The sequence below is a fragment of the Chiloscyllium plagiosum genome, unplaced genomic scaffold, assembly GCF_037043375.1.
Source record: "Chiloscyllium plagiosum isolate Xiang-an unplaced genomic scaffold, Cpla_swu_hap1 HiC_scaffold_44, whole genome shotgun sequence".
NCBI lineage: Eukaryota > Metazoa > Chordata > Chondrichthyes > Orectolobiformes > Hemiscylliidae > Chiloscyllium > Chiloscyllium plagiosum.
Genome location: NW_028270182.1, coordinates 30658336 through 30672061, shown reverse-complemented (window position 1 = coordinate 30672061; position 13726 = coordinate 30658336). Strand labels below are relative to the sequence as shown.

Sequence of the window (13726 nt, the reverse complement as noted above, 5' to 3'; positions counted from 1 at the left end):
CATTTACAATTGAATAGAATGATTGCTGTCACTCTTCATTTCGACTTCAATGTGGTGAATTATTTGTGAATCTCCCGTGCAGTGAAGGGCACGAACAAGATTCTCGATCCAGTGTATACCAGAGTGTGAGGTGCCAATAAAAACTGCTGGAGCGGTTTGTGAAATTAGCAAACAGTGTAACTCGAACTCGTGAATGTGGAGCACAGCGGTATAATAACCCAATACCATAATCGCTCAGTCTTCGCAGCACATTTTGTAGAGGAGTGACATGTCACCTCATCAGGTTACATGTGGTGAAAGTAAAGGGTGGTTAGCACTGCTGCCTCGCAGCGCCAGAGACCCGGGTTCAGTTCCCACCTCAGGCGACTGACTGTGTGGCGTTTGCACGTTCTCCCCGTGTCTGCGTGGGTTTCCTCCGGGTGCTCCGGTTTCCTCCCACAGTCCAAAAATGTGCAGGTGAATTGGCCTTGCTAAATTGCCCGTAGTGTTAGGTAAGGTGTAAATGTATGGGTGGGTTGCACTTCGGCGGGTCGGTGTGGGCTTGTTGGGCCGGACGCCCTGTTTCCACGCCATTGTGCTTCTGCTTGCACCAGAGTTATAATAACAGCAAATTCCAATAAATAGCCATGCTTGACAGAATGAATAGCTGTCATTGATACATTCTGAGTCAGAATTATGTCAGAATGAAACAGAGAACAAGAATTTTCCGTCATATTCACACCTACATTTTTTTCTCATAATTTCTTCAGTCACTTTCTCTCTCACGTGAAGAAGCAGCCATGGAGAGGGAAATAAAGGCAATGTTGTGGCTCAATGGCCTTTCTGATATGGCTGAACCTGAATTGGATTAAATCGCAAGAAACGCTGTTTTGTTTGTTTCATTTTCATTTTGCTGCAACCTCACAATGTTCATTGTAATAATCGGAAGTGAATTAGATAAATCTCATTGTAACGATTAATGTTGTATTCAAATTTGTTCCGACTTTATTTCAGCTTAAGGAAAATATTGCTTAGAAAATCAGAGTGTTAAAATGCAAAAGAAAACCCACCAGTTTTGTTGCTCGTTGCTTTAGCCGATTTCACCGAGTATAAAATGGACCAAACATCATGGTGTTTGTCCTCACATCTTTAACGTATATAATTAAAGCCGGAAGTCGATCTCCAAGCAACTGGTCACTTCTTATTCATTATGAAACATCATCCCTTCACAATGAAAAAAATCCACTCAGTTCCATTTACAATGGTTTAGGTGGAATATTATGGCAAATCTTTCAAAATCCAGAGTTTTTGAAACCGAATCTTATTCAGCTGCACGCGTACACGAAATGTCTTTACATTTAAAGTCAACCCACTTAGACATTGTTTCCCCGCAACTTCCAACCGACTACACGCCACCCCTAGACCTTTACCGAGCCACACGCTGTCTCTCTCCTTGTGAAATTTATTCCTTGTATGTCACGAAATGTGCCTTTCCAAATATTTTGAAAAATAGACTCTCGGAGTGGCAGCGATTCTGCTCTCATCATTTCTTTTTATCAAAGGTTTTATCAAAGGTTTTGAATGTCTAGCGTCTCGATGTTTACTTACTTGAAAGAGGGAATTTTCCACCTATTTACTCTGTCCAAACATTTCATAACCTGGAAAAACTCCAATTAAGTCTTTCTTGGTTCAGGGATAACTGTTCTAAATTTTCGAAGACCACAAGTGAATAAAATCTCATCCTCAGTATACCTTGTCAGCATCGCTTCTAATGGTTTTACACCCCAGTAAACACCGTCATTATCCTCTCCGATAGATTCACAGAATCCTATAGTGCAAAAAGAGCCTTTCAGTCAATCGAGGCGGTGTCGACACTCTGACGAGCATCTCACCAAGACCTATCTCTCCTCCCCATTCCCTTATATTTCACCAGAAGAAGGGGCAACCCTCCCCATTATGATGTCAAATAAAGCTGTTGGGCTATAACCTGGCGTCCTGTGACTTCTGACATTGTCCCGCGTTACCCATGGCTAATTCATTAAACTTACTTAATTCACTCCCTGCATACGAGAGGGCAATTTAACTTGGCCAATCAACATAACCCTCAGACCGAACCGCAATGCGAATTACTGAGCCAATGTTCCATCATAGTGAGCAAAACCTGAATCATTTTTAATGGCTTTATACCCTGGGAACTCAGCTACATCAAAGCAAATCAACCCAAATTCAATGTATCGAAACGCTACTCTATGCTTTACAATCTGATTCGTGCTGCGGGAAATGTTTCTGCATTCATATTTGAATGATTTTAAGCTGTTTCTTCCTCAACGTCCTGCTTTCAATAAACACTTCAATTCGGAACAAGTCTGCCGAATGTTTTTCATTCCAACACTGTAACAAGGTGCAGTTTGCAAAGGTCACGTGTTTACGCTTTCACTGAAACTCTGCCTCCCTGAGAGCTGCTGTTATTCCCCACTTGATTCAGGCAGCACTGTCCTTCCTGTGACATACCCATTCGAGAATGGAAGGGTAAGTATCAATACCCGCACTTGGGAATGGAGCGACAGTTTTAAAATATTTACACTGCCCCCAGTGGAGAATTGAGTCCTGTGACAGGCGGGGACACTAACCACTATACTACCGAGAACAAGAGTGTCAGAGGAGGCCCTTCAGTCAATTGTGGCGACACTTGTCAAAAACAACTGCCTAATGAACTGAATCCCATTTCACAATGTTTATCCCACAGCCTTATATGTCTTGGCATCACAAGTTCAAATCTGAATGTTTGTTCAGGTTCTTAGTGTTTCTGCCACTCTGAACAATGCAGACAGTGTATTCCAAATTGCAACCACCTACTGGTTCATAAAGCAGTTTTGCACATCTTCTGAAACCATTCTGCCATTCTCGTTAAATCTCTGGCCCCTGCTAATCGATCCCTCCATCAATGGGAAACTCGTTCAGTCAACCCTGTCCATACCTATCTTAATCATGTCTCCTTTACATCTCCTTTACACTGGGACAAACACTCCACTCTGTTCTGTCTTTCTTCACAACTGAAACTCTTCATCCCACTCAATATTCCGGTAAATATCTCCTGCAATTTTCTCAGTGTGATCACATCCCTGCGATAATGTGACTTGCAAAACTGCACACAACACTATTGCTTGAGCCTAATGAACATTTGTTTAAAAATTCTATATTAGTATGAGGGCGATTCTGGCTAAGCAGAATTTATTTCACATTCTGAATTGCCCAGAGGGCAATTGAGACTCAACCATATTGTTATGAGTCTGAAGTCGCATGGAGGCCAGGCTAAGTAAGGACAGCAGATTCCTTCCTGAAATGACATCAGTGAACGAGATGTTTTTTTTTCAACAATTGCCAATGGATACATAGTAATCATTAGATTTTTCATTGCAGTTATTTGCTGAATCCAAATTTTGCAATAGAGAATGGTGGGGCTCAAGCCCGAGTACCCAGATTATTACCTCGGTCTCTGGATTATCAGTCCTATGAAATTACCACAAGAGCAACACAGAAAGCCACAAAAGCTGATCATTTCCAGTAAAATCTCTTTTCCCCAAAACTGGCCTGGGTCGTTTCCATGAGCCTGACGCTCCAATTGTTTCTGTCTTATGTCAGTTAAAGCAGCTACATGGGGATTGATTTCACAACCGCGGTATTCAAATGGATCGACTTGTTTGGAGGTCCCGAAAGTGGGATTGGGTCACGTTTACCCAGCACAAGTGACCGCAGCACAGGCAGAACAGTCTGAATGTGAAAGAGAGTGATAGATTGTGCATTGCCTCAGAGAAATGGAAGGATGGAGGAAAAAGGAGGTTTAATGATCGTGGGAAGAAGAGGAATCTCCAACAACGGGTGTGTTTGAATCCTGATATATGAAACGCAGAGATGTGAGAGTGCGGAATTTGAAAGTAAAACAATTAATTTCTTAGGAAGTGTCACAAAAAAGACAACGGAGAGAACACTTAGTGTCGTTTATGATTTCGAACCGAGGTTGCTGTGGTCACAGTGCAAAATACTGACAACCACGATCACAGCAACCACAGAACAGGATGCTTGCAACAGCAATAAGAATACGAGCAGAGGAAATGTTCGGAAGAACAGCAAATGTACAATATCAGTACTCAGCGAACAGTGGGAATTGAGAATGAGTTGAATCTTTAAGTTCGGTGTCTTCAGAGGCTGTGGAGATCCTTGAATGAGAATGTTAAAACTGAGATTGATAGATTTCGCCAAAATATCAAAGTCTCGGTGGACAGTACAAAATATTGTTGAAATGTATGCTTCAGTAGCATTTTAGCTTAACATCGGTGACTTCACCAGCTTCCTCAAGGCAGTAACCAGTGTTGCAGATTATCCCAGTTCACAGCCTCGCTGTTTGGATCTGTGTTTCCGACACTGGCGATGGAAGCTGCGTTTGCTTGCATCAGATCAGAATCAGTTTCTTCCACACAGTAAAGACTTCAACCTGGAGAAGGTGGTGTTGCAGTGATATTTTGAACTGGTTGTCCTTGGGGGCTGGGACACTGAAACCGTGATGTTTAAGTTCGACGAATAAAACCTGGAATGCTAGCCTGACCTCAGGAACAGAGATAATAACGTTAATTTCCTGCAATCCCATTCATTCATGTCCCTTATGCAGACTCCTCACCCAATCCTGCCTACGAGAGACTCCAGGGCCAGAAAAACATGAGCTGACCCTTAATTCAAGAATCCCCATTGTTTGGGGAAGCAGGGTAGTCGGCCTTTCCAGACCAGACGGTCCATCCGAAGCGCATCCCACCAGACCCCACGGTATTCCCTGTCCAATAAGCCTGCATTTCCCATTATTGATCCCTGTAACTGGCACATCTTTGGTCAGAGGGAGAAATAAAAACGCAAACACACAGAGAATGTGCAGACTTCCCACAAACAGACACAAGAGGCTGGGATCGCACCCGGGTTTGTGGTGTAGCCAGACAGCAACGAACGAGAGGCGAAGAATAAATATTGTCCTGACCAGTAATACTCACACCCTGTGGGTGAACGAGAAAGAATGAAAACACATTAACAACATGGAAAACAGGATTTGTTTCTGTGTGGACACAATTTGAAAGGATCGTTCACCCTGGGTTGAAAAAAGGACGCCGATACGACAGAGAAAGCAGGGCAATGTGGGAACTGCAGGAAGAGATTAAATTAACCACAGAAATGGAAACTCATTTAATCAGTAACACTGGGGAGAAACCGTTCACCAGTCCCGTGTGTGGGAAGGGGTCACTGAACAAAACAACCTCCGGACACTCCAGCAGGATTACATATCCCATCAGATGTTCGGTTATGCTGTCAATGCTGCTGTTAATCCCAAGCAGCCTGCTCTATATCGTCAATCATAGAGTCATACAGCATGAAAACAGGCCCGTCAGACCAACCAATCCATGCTGAACATACTGCCAAACTAATCTAGTCGCGTATGCCTCCTCCTGTACTCGCTGAGTGGTGATAATACCCTTGTAGTTTTATTACTGTATTGTTAATCAAACTCCCAGGTAATATTTTGGGGACAACGAGTTCAGGTCCTGACATGACAGATAGTGGAGTTTGAATTCAATAAGCACCTGGAATTGAAGAGTCTCGTGATGACCTGAATCAGTTGTGTGGAAAATCCCATCTGATTCACTCATGCCAGTTCGGGAAGCAAACTTTCATATTCATCTGCTCTGTCCCACAGGAGGCTCCAGATGGATAATATTGCGGTTGACTCTTAACTGTCCTCTGGGAAATAACGGATGTACTAGGCATGAATAAATTTATTTTAAACATCCCCCTTTCCCATTCATGTTTGGATCGAATTGTTCTTTAAATTTTGCAAATGTACCCTCATCCATCACTTCCTTAGCAAGTTAATTGCACAAGTAAAACACCTTTTCTAAAAAAAAGCCTCACATGTCTTTTTTTTTAACTCTCTCTCTTTACATCTTAAACATATGCCCTCTTGTCTTGAAATCCCCTCCTGGGAAAAGCCAGCTATCGTTAACTCTAACTTGCCTCTCAAGCATTCATAAATTTCTGCCAGGTCGCCGCTCAAAACCCTAACCTCAAGTGAAACCAGTCTCAACTAGTAGATGAGGGATCAGAGTCGATAGTGTTGTGCTGGGAAAGCACAGCAGGTCAGGCAGTATTTGAGGAGCAGGAGAATCGACGTTTCAGGGAAGAGCCTGATGAACGACACTCGCACAAAAAAATGATTCCCCTGCTCCTCGCATGCTGACTTACCTGTTGTGGTTTTCCAGCACCCCAAACCCAAATCTGAAATAGTCTTAGCCTATCCAGCCTTTCATTATAACTCAAACCTTCCACGCACGACATCATGCGTGTATACCTTTTCTGAACCTGCTCCAGCTGAATAATATAATTCCTACAACTGGGCGGCCAGAACTGGACATAATATTCCAGAAGAGACCTCATCAATGTCCTGCAAACCTACAACATAACGTCCCGACTACTATACACAATGGACTGAGCAATGAAGGGAAGTATGTTAAATGCCTTTGAACCATCTTGTCTGTAGTGATGCAAACTATAAAGAATTATGGACCTACATCCCTAGCTTCCGTGTTCTCCAACACTACGCAAAGCCCTACTCTTGTTGTTGTACCAAAATGCAAAACCTTCCATTTATCCCCAGATTGAACTCCATGTTACATTTTTCAGTCCAACGACTCATTGGATTAATATCTGTTTGAATCTTATATAATCTTCCTCACTGTCTACAATTCTGATGTCGCCTGAAAACCTACGCAGCATGACTGCTGTGTGTTCCACTGCTTTCTCATATAGATTAATGATTCATATTTACTTGTAGTGGCCGAGATTTAGCAGTGTGCAGATGATACAACAGTTAGTCATGCAATTAACCATGAGGAAGAAAAGCTGCATACTGCAGGGAGATATCAAACAATTGGAAATAAAAATGGTGAAATCAATTCATTCCAGGCAAGTTGGTGATGGTGAAGGAAAATCAAACTTCAAACCAGCCACCCTCGCTCCAGTTGTGGCACTCAGCTGTCTCAACAAGATGCTCTGTAGATTGCTATGTCATTATAAACGGGAACAAATTTCCCTTCTGCCCCGCCTTTGACCAGGAGCATTCGCAACCACGGAACTGCTTACCCCCCTAACCCGTCATAGAAGTACCGTGCATTCTCCGGTTGTGTCACTGGAGCCATCGAGTATCTCTGCGACCTCATTCCCATCCCGATTTCCAGTTGGATCTTTGTGACTGCGCCACTCAATTCCTCTGATTCTGGGGCTGGGAACTGGGACTCTGTGGCAGCAGTGGTTACTGCCTTGTGGGGGGAGCTGGTGAAGGAGCCGATGTTAAACTGCATTGTGATTGCAGTATACATTTCAACAAAAACTGCACTGTCCTCGGAGACTTTGATGTTTTGGAGAAATCTATTTATCTCAGCCTTCAGCATATTAATGATGGAATCACCACAGCCTCTGCGGGCACCGATGTTAAACGGTCAGCCCATTCTGAGTTCCCACATATCTGTCACTGTTCGCTCAGCACTGATATTGTGTGTTAGGTACTCTGCCTAACATTGTCTATGTTACTGTACTTATAGCGCCCTGGTAGCGTGCTGGCATATGGGATGCCGCGATCGTATAGTGGTTATTACTCTGCGTTGTGGCCGCAGAAACCTCGGTTCGAATCCGAGTTACGGCAGGACTTCCTCTATTCGCCCCAGTTTTTGTGAAACACACAAACGGAGAAGTTGTTTTAACATGGTAATTTTGTCCAAGGCAATGATCTTTTTCCTTCAAATTCTGCTTGCTCATAACTAGGTCTTTCATATGTCAGCATTCAAGTCCACCAGTTCTCAGAGATTTCTTCCCTCCTACGATCATTAACCCGACTTTCCGTCCAACACCCCCATTTCATTAATTTGGGGATGCCGGTGTTGGACTATGTTGTACAAAGTTAATAATCACACAACACCAGGTTATAGTCTTGCATGTTTAAGCACTAGCTTTCGGAGCGCTGTTCTTTTGTGGAGTCATTTCCTATTTCATTAAGGCACTGCAGAATCAAACACTGACTCTCACATTGATACCGTTCTGCTGTGGTCACTTTTGCTGGGTGAACGTGCACCAACCCTACAATCGGGACCTGCAGAACAGTTGATCCATTTGGTTACCGTTGTTGTGAGATCAATACTCATGTAGCAACTTTTACTGAGACGGACAAGAGATTATTGGAGGGACAAGCTCAGGAAAATGACACAGGACAGTATCGAGGAAAAGCAACTCCGTTGGAAAAGATCAGTTTGACCGGTTGTCTGCAATGGCAGAGCGCTCTTACCACTGGACTGTTAATTCAGACACCAGGGACTCGGGTTTGACTCCGACCATGCTAGGTGGCAGAATTGGGATTCAGTAAATATCTGGAATTACGAATCTAATAAATCCCATAAATCCATGGTCAATTGTTGAAAAAAAATTAAAACCATCAGTTTCACTGACATCCTTTAAAGAATGAAACTACCATTCTTATCTGGTCGGGCCTCCATATGACTCCAGACTCACTGCAATATAGTTGAGACTCAGTGCCCGCTCAGTTCCGACTCGGAATGAATCATGGACAGCTATTCCTTCCAAGGATGGTGTCAATTCCTTGGTTTTTGCTGATATTATCATTCCACTGAAAGCAGAAACATAATGGTGTGGATTCGATTCCGCTCAAGGAATTTCTCATTTCCGATTAGCACCATATGTAATCTTGACAGGGTCACATGTGAGCTCCTTTGCTATGCGAGGAAATGGCCCCGAGGTTATGGCGACGGGTTGATAATTCATTGTTCACACGTGGGTTAAATCCTACATTGGTTGTTACTTTTATTAAACGCAGCTGTGGTTTTCCTTTGTGACTCGCATGTTTAGTGTACATTAGATGGAGAATCTTGCTCTTGCCCTTCATTGCACCGGAGATTTGAGATAAATTGACACCTCATCAAAGTCGAAACAAATCAATTTGATTCTGTTGTAAGTTGAATTGGGATAATGAAAAGGAGTGTGACTTTTGTTTCGTCCCTTTATTCCATCTTGACTTTCTATGAATATACATCGAATGAAAGAGAAACAAATAAGGAGAGATCGAGAGCAATAGTTTATCCAGTGGGATTGTGAATGAGTATTTTGATGTAACACTCCACACAAAGGTCTGATCAGTATTTCAAACAGTCAATTGGAACTGGAACTGCAGAAAACTTCTCCAATGAAACAAACCTTTCATTCTTTCACAAACTATTGCCGTGTTAATGACACTGCGATCGATCATCCAGCGGGATCACCAAGTTGCCAACAGCATTAGATCCACCAATTTTCTTTAGCAATCACAACTTCTGCACATATCCATCTGCGGTGTGCCCAGTGCCATTTGTTGCTTCCAGGCCACAACACATTTCTTGTTCATGGGTTTATCAGGCTTGTTCCTGATCTTTCTGATAAGTTTGAGAAACCTTTTCTATCACTTCATCCCATCCCCTTAGAATTCCAAACTTATCAATAGAATAATACGTTCGACCAAATGATGTAGGATTGGAAGTCGGCCATTCAGCCCATCGACTCTGCTCCACCATTCAACGAACTCATGGCTGATCTGATAATCCTCAACTCCATTCTCCTGCCTTACGTCGACACAGCTTCATCGTCTTTCTGGTTATATATCTGTCTGGCACATTTTGAAAATACGCAATAACTCAGCCTAAACAAAAGTTTCTGGAAAGGATTCCACAGAATCACTGGAACCTGAGCAAAGAAATTACTCCTTATTTCTGAATTAAATTGGCAATAACTAATTGTGACTTCATGTCCTCTGGTGCTCTCCACATACCAGAGGTCACACTACCTGCCCGTAAATACCCTGTTAAGATCCCATGAATATTGAACGTTTATAAATGTTATTATGTGATAATAGAGCTCCCCTCCGCCTCCTTTGTTTCAAGGAGAATAACTCCAGCCTAACCAATCATTCCACGAAGACCCAGTTTATCCAATGTTGACAACATCTTCGCAAATCTCTGTTGTCCCCTGCAGCGTTCTTACATATTATTAAGGCAAGTAGAAAAATTTATGTGAAGGAACGATTGACATTTCAAGCACAGGTGGGAAATGGAACATGAAATCAGACAGCAACTGGAATCAGATCGGTCCACACAAGGACGGAATACAGTAATGATAACTCTAACAAATGAGAATCTACTCATATCCCACTGACATTCAATGGCTTTACTGTAACCAAACTACCCCATGTGATCGTCCACAGAGCTAGTATTTAGGGAAAAAATGATATGAACTGGCTATATAAAAACTTTGACGACAAAAACATGTCCTTTGGTAGTCATTTTTTGATTATAAACTCAACTCGTGCCACCGTGAATCCTACATCGTTTGCAACGCACAAATGAGACGTGGAACACGACTCTCTCCATTTGCTTAGATAGGTGTAACTTCAATAACACTTAAGGAACTGGATACCATTTACGACAATGCAGTCACTTGATTGTACCCTCTTCAATACCTGCAATATTCATTCTCTTCACTGCTATGGCACAATTCAGCAGAGTGCACCAACTACAAGATGCACCGGAGTAAGTTATCTGGGAATTTTAACAGAACGTTCAAAGCTCAACAGCTTACTGACTATAAGGACAATGTTGGAAGGTGCAACGAAACGTCACCATTTGCAAGTTACCCTCCAAGGCGCATAGTACCCTGACTTGGAAAGTAATCAGTGATAAACTCATTGAGTGATGAAACAGTCTTGTATTGCATAATTCAGCCTTCCATCTTTTATCTTGCAATTTTAGACAAACGTTGGTTTATGCGGTGACCAGACTTGTGCTCAGTCCTTTAGCTGTTCCCTAAACTGGTGGTTGCTAAAGTTCTGCTATTATCCACAGCATGTGGTAATCAATAGAAAATCTCCAAAAACCTCTCAATCAACTGATTCCCCACAAGATTAGAGTGGTGTTGGAGAAGCACAGCAGGTCCGGCAGCATCTGAGGAGCAGGAAAAATGAACGTTTCAGGCAAAAGCCCTTCATCAGGAATGAGACTGGAAGCATAAGGGATGGAGAGATAAATGGGAGGGGCTGGGGCTTTGGAGAAGGTAGCTGAGAGCGCAGTAAGTGGATGGAGGTGGGGGTGAACATGATATGTCAGAGAAGAAGGTGGAGCAGATAGGTGGGAATGAGGATGCATAGGTGGGACACGTCGGAGGACGGTGTTGAGCTGGAAGTTGGGAACAGGGGAAAGGTAGGGGAGGGGAAATGAGGAAACTGGTGAAGTCCAAATTGATGCCATGGCGTTGAAGGGTCGCATGGCGAAAGATTAGGCTTTCTTCCTCCAGGCATCGGGTGGTGAGGCAATAGCGGTGGAGGAGGCCCAGGACCTGCATGTCCTCGGGAGAGTGGGAGTGGGAGTTAAAATATTTGGCCAAGGCGCACTGGGGTTGAAACTTGCGGGTGTCCTGGAGATATTTTCTGAAGTGCTCTGCGAGAAGACATCCAGTCTCCCCAGTTTAGAGGAGACCACATTGGGCGCAACAGATACAATAAATGACACGTGTGGAAGTGCAGGTGAACCTTTTCTGAATGTGGAAGCCTCCATTGCAGCCTTGGATGGAGGTGAGAGGGTAGATGTGGGTGTAGATTTTGCTGTTGCTGCAGTGACAGGGGAAGGTGCTAGGTGGAAAGGTGGATCATTGGAGGGCGTGGACTTGACTAGGAAGTGACAGAGCGAATGGTCTTGGCAGAAAGTGGATAGGGGTGGGGTCCGTTCAGAGGTGGCGAAACTGCCATCGAATGATGTGATTTATGTGGAGGTTGGTGGGATAGAAGATGAGGACCTTGTCGTGGTTGGAGGTGTGGACTTCGTGGGCGGAGGTACGGCTCATGGATGAGATGCGTTTGAGGACATCTTCAACCAGAAAGGAGGGGAAGTTCCGGTCTTTAAAGAAGGAGGACATCTGTTGTGTTCTGTGGTGGAACTGGTCATTTGGGAGCAGATGCGATGGAGGTGGAGGAATTGGGAATACAGGATAACATTTATGCAAGAGGTAGGGTGGGAGGAGGTATAATCCAGATAGATGTGGGAATCAGTGGGTTTGCAAAAAGTGTCACTAACACTGACCTCGAGGGATATGTTTCCCTCCACACCCCTATCCACTTTTCACAAAGTCTGTTTCCTCCACGACTACCTCGTCAAGTCCACGCCCTCTAATGACCCACACTCCCCTCCCCGCACCTTCCCCTGCCACCGCAGGAATTGCAAAATCTGCACCCACATCTTCCCCCTCACATACTTCCAAAGCTCTAATGGAGCCTTCCACATCTATCAAATGTGCATCTGCACTTCCACACTTGTCATTTATTGCATCCGTTTCTCACGATGTGGTCTCTTCTACATTGGGGCCACCGGACATCTTCTTGCAGAGCGCTTCACAGAATATTTCCAGGACACCCGCAACAGTCAACCCAACACATCAACTACCCCTCCCCACCCAATCTCCCGAAAGCATGCAGACCCTGGGCCTCCTCCACCGCCATTACCTCATCACCTGACACCTCATCTTCCACATCGGGACCCTTCAACCCCAAGGTATCAATGTGGTATTAACCAAATTACTCCAATCCCCACACCCACCTTATCAGCGTTCCAGCCTTCAAACTTTACCATCCTACTGACGTGTACCACCTGTCTATCTTCCTTCCCAGCTATCCGCTCCACCCTCTTCTCCGACTTATCACCTTTAACCCCACATCCATCCACCTACAGCATTCTCAGCTAAATTCTTCCCAGACCCAGCCCTCCCGTTTATCTCTCCACCCTCGAGGCTCCCAGCTTTAGTCCTGATGAAGGGCTTTTGCCCGAAACATCATTTTATTTTGCAACTGGGATGCTGCCTGGCCTGCTGTGTTTCTTCAGACCACTCTAATCTTGATTCTGATCTCCAGCATCTACAGTATGCACTTCCGTCCAACTGATTCCCCTGTTCATTGATCTTCAGCGATCGTGAATGTCCACTCCATGATCTCTTTGTCCGTCTACACTACATAGAATACACGCTGTTATTGTTTCTTCTCCCCAAATTCATTAACACTCATTGAACTGGATTCAATTCCATTCAGCATTTTACTTTTCCACCTGACCAATGCATCCCTGCAGTCCTTGGCATTCTTCACCAAAGTCAACTACACGACCAATTGTTGTATCATCAGCAAACTTGCAAATCATGGCTTCTACAACTTAGTCTAAATCATTGGTCTACATCAGAAAACAATGGCACTCCACTGGAAACAGGCATCCAAACAGGGTTCATTGCTGTTTGGGATAAAAAGCTTCAATAACAGCAGAATAGAACTCCTGCTGTCATTTGTAAACTTCCTGGTGACTCTGTCAGTTGGTCTCCTGAGTGATCACTTCTCACATATGGGAGTGATGAATGACCTGTGCGCATTGTGACTGAGCAAGTGAGTTTACACCTCAGCAGGTAATTGAATCCCTTCCTGCAGTCACCCCATGATCCTGACTTCTTGGCTCTGCGGGTATCCTTGTGTCTATTTAGTTTGGATATCAGTTGAATTCGAGTCCACACAGACACGTTTCCCATTTTCCCCGTTGTTCATGTATTTTTATTATTCCTTATTCTCCCATTGAATGTGGCTATCATTGGTCTG

The 13726-nt window shown here is 43.9% G+C and overlaps 1 non-coding gene across 1 annotated transcript; it reads left to right on the top strand.

Moving 5' to 3' along the window:
• The first annotated feature begins 7642 nt into the window (after positions 1-7642).
• trnah-gug (transfer RNA histidin (anticodon GUG)) lies at positions 7643-7714 on the top strand. The gene has a single exon. It is a non-coding gene; the product is annotated as a tRNA-His (tRNA).
• The last annotated feature ends 6012 nt before the right edge of the window (positions 7715-13726 follow it).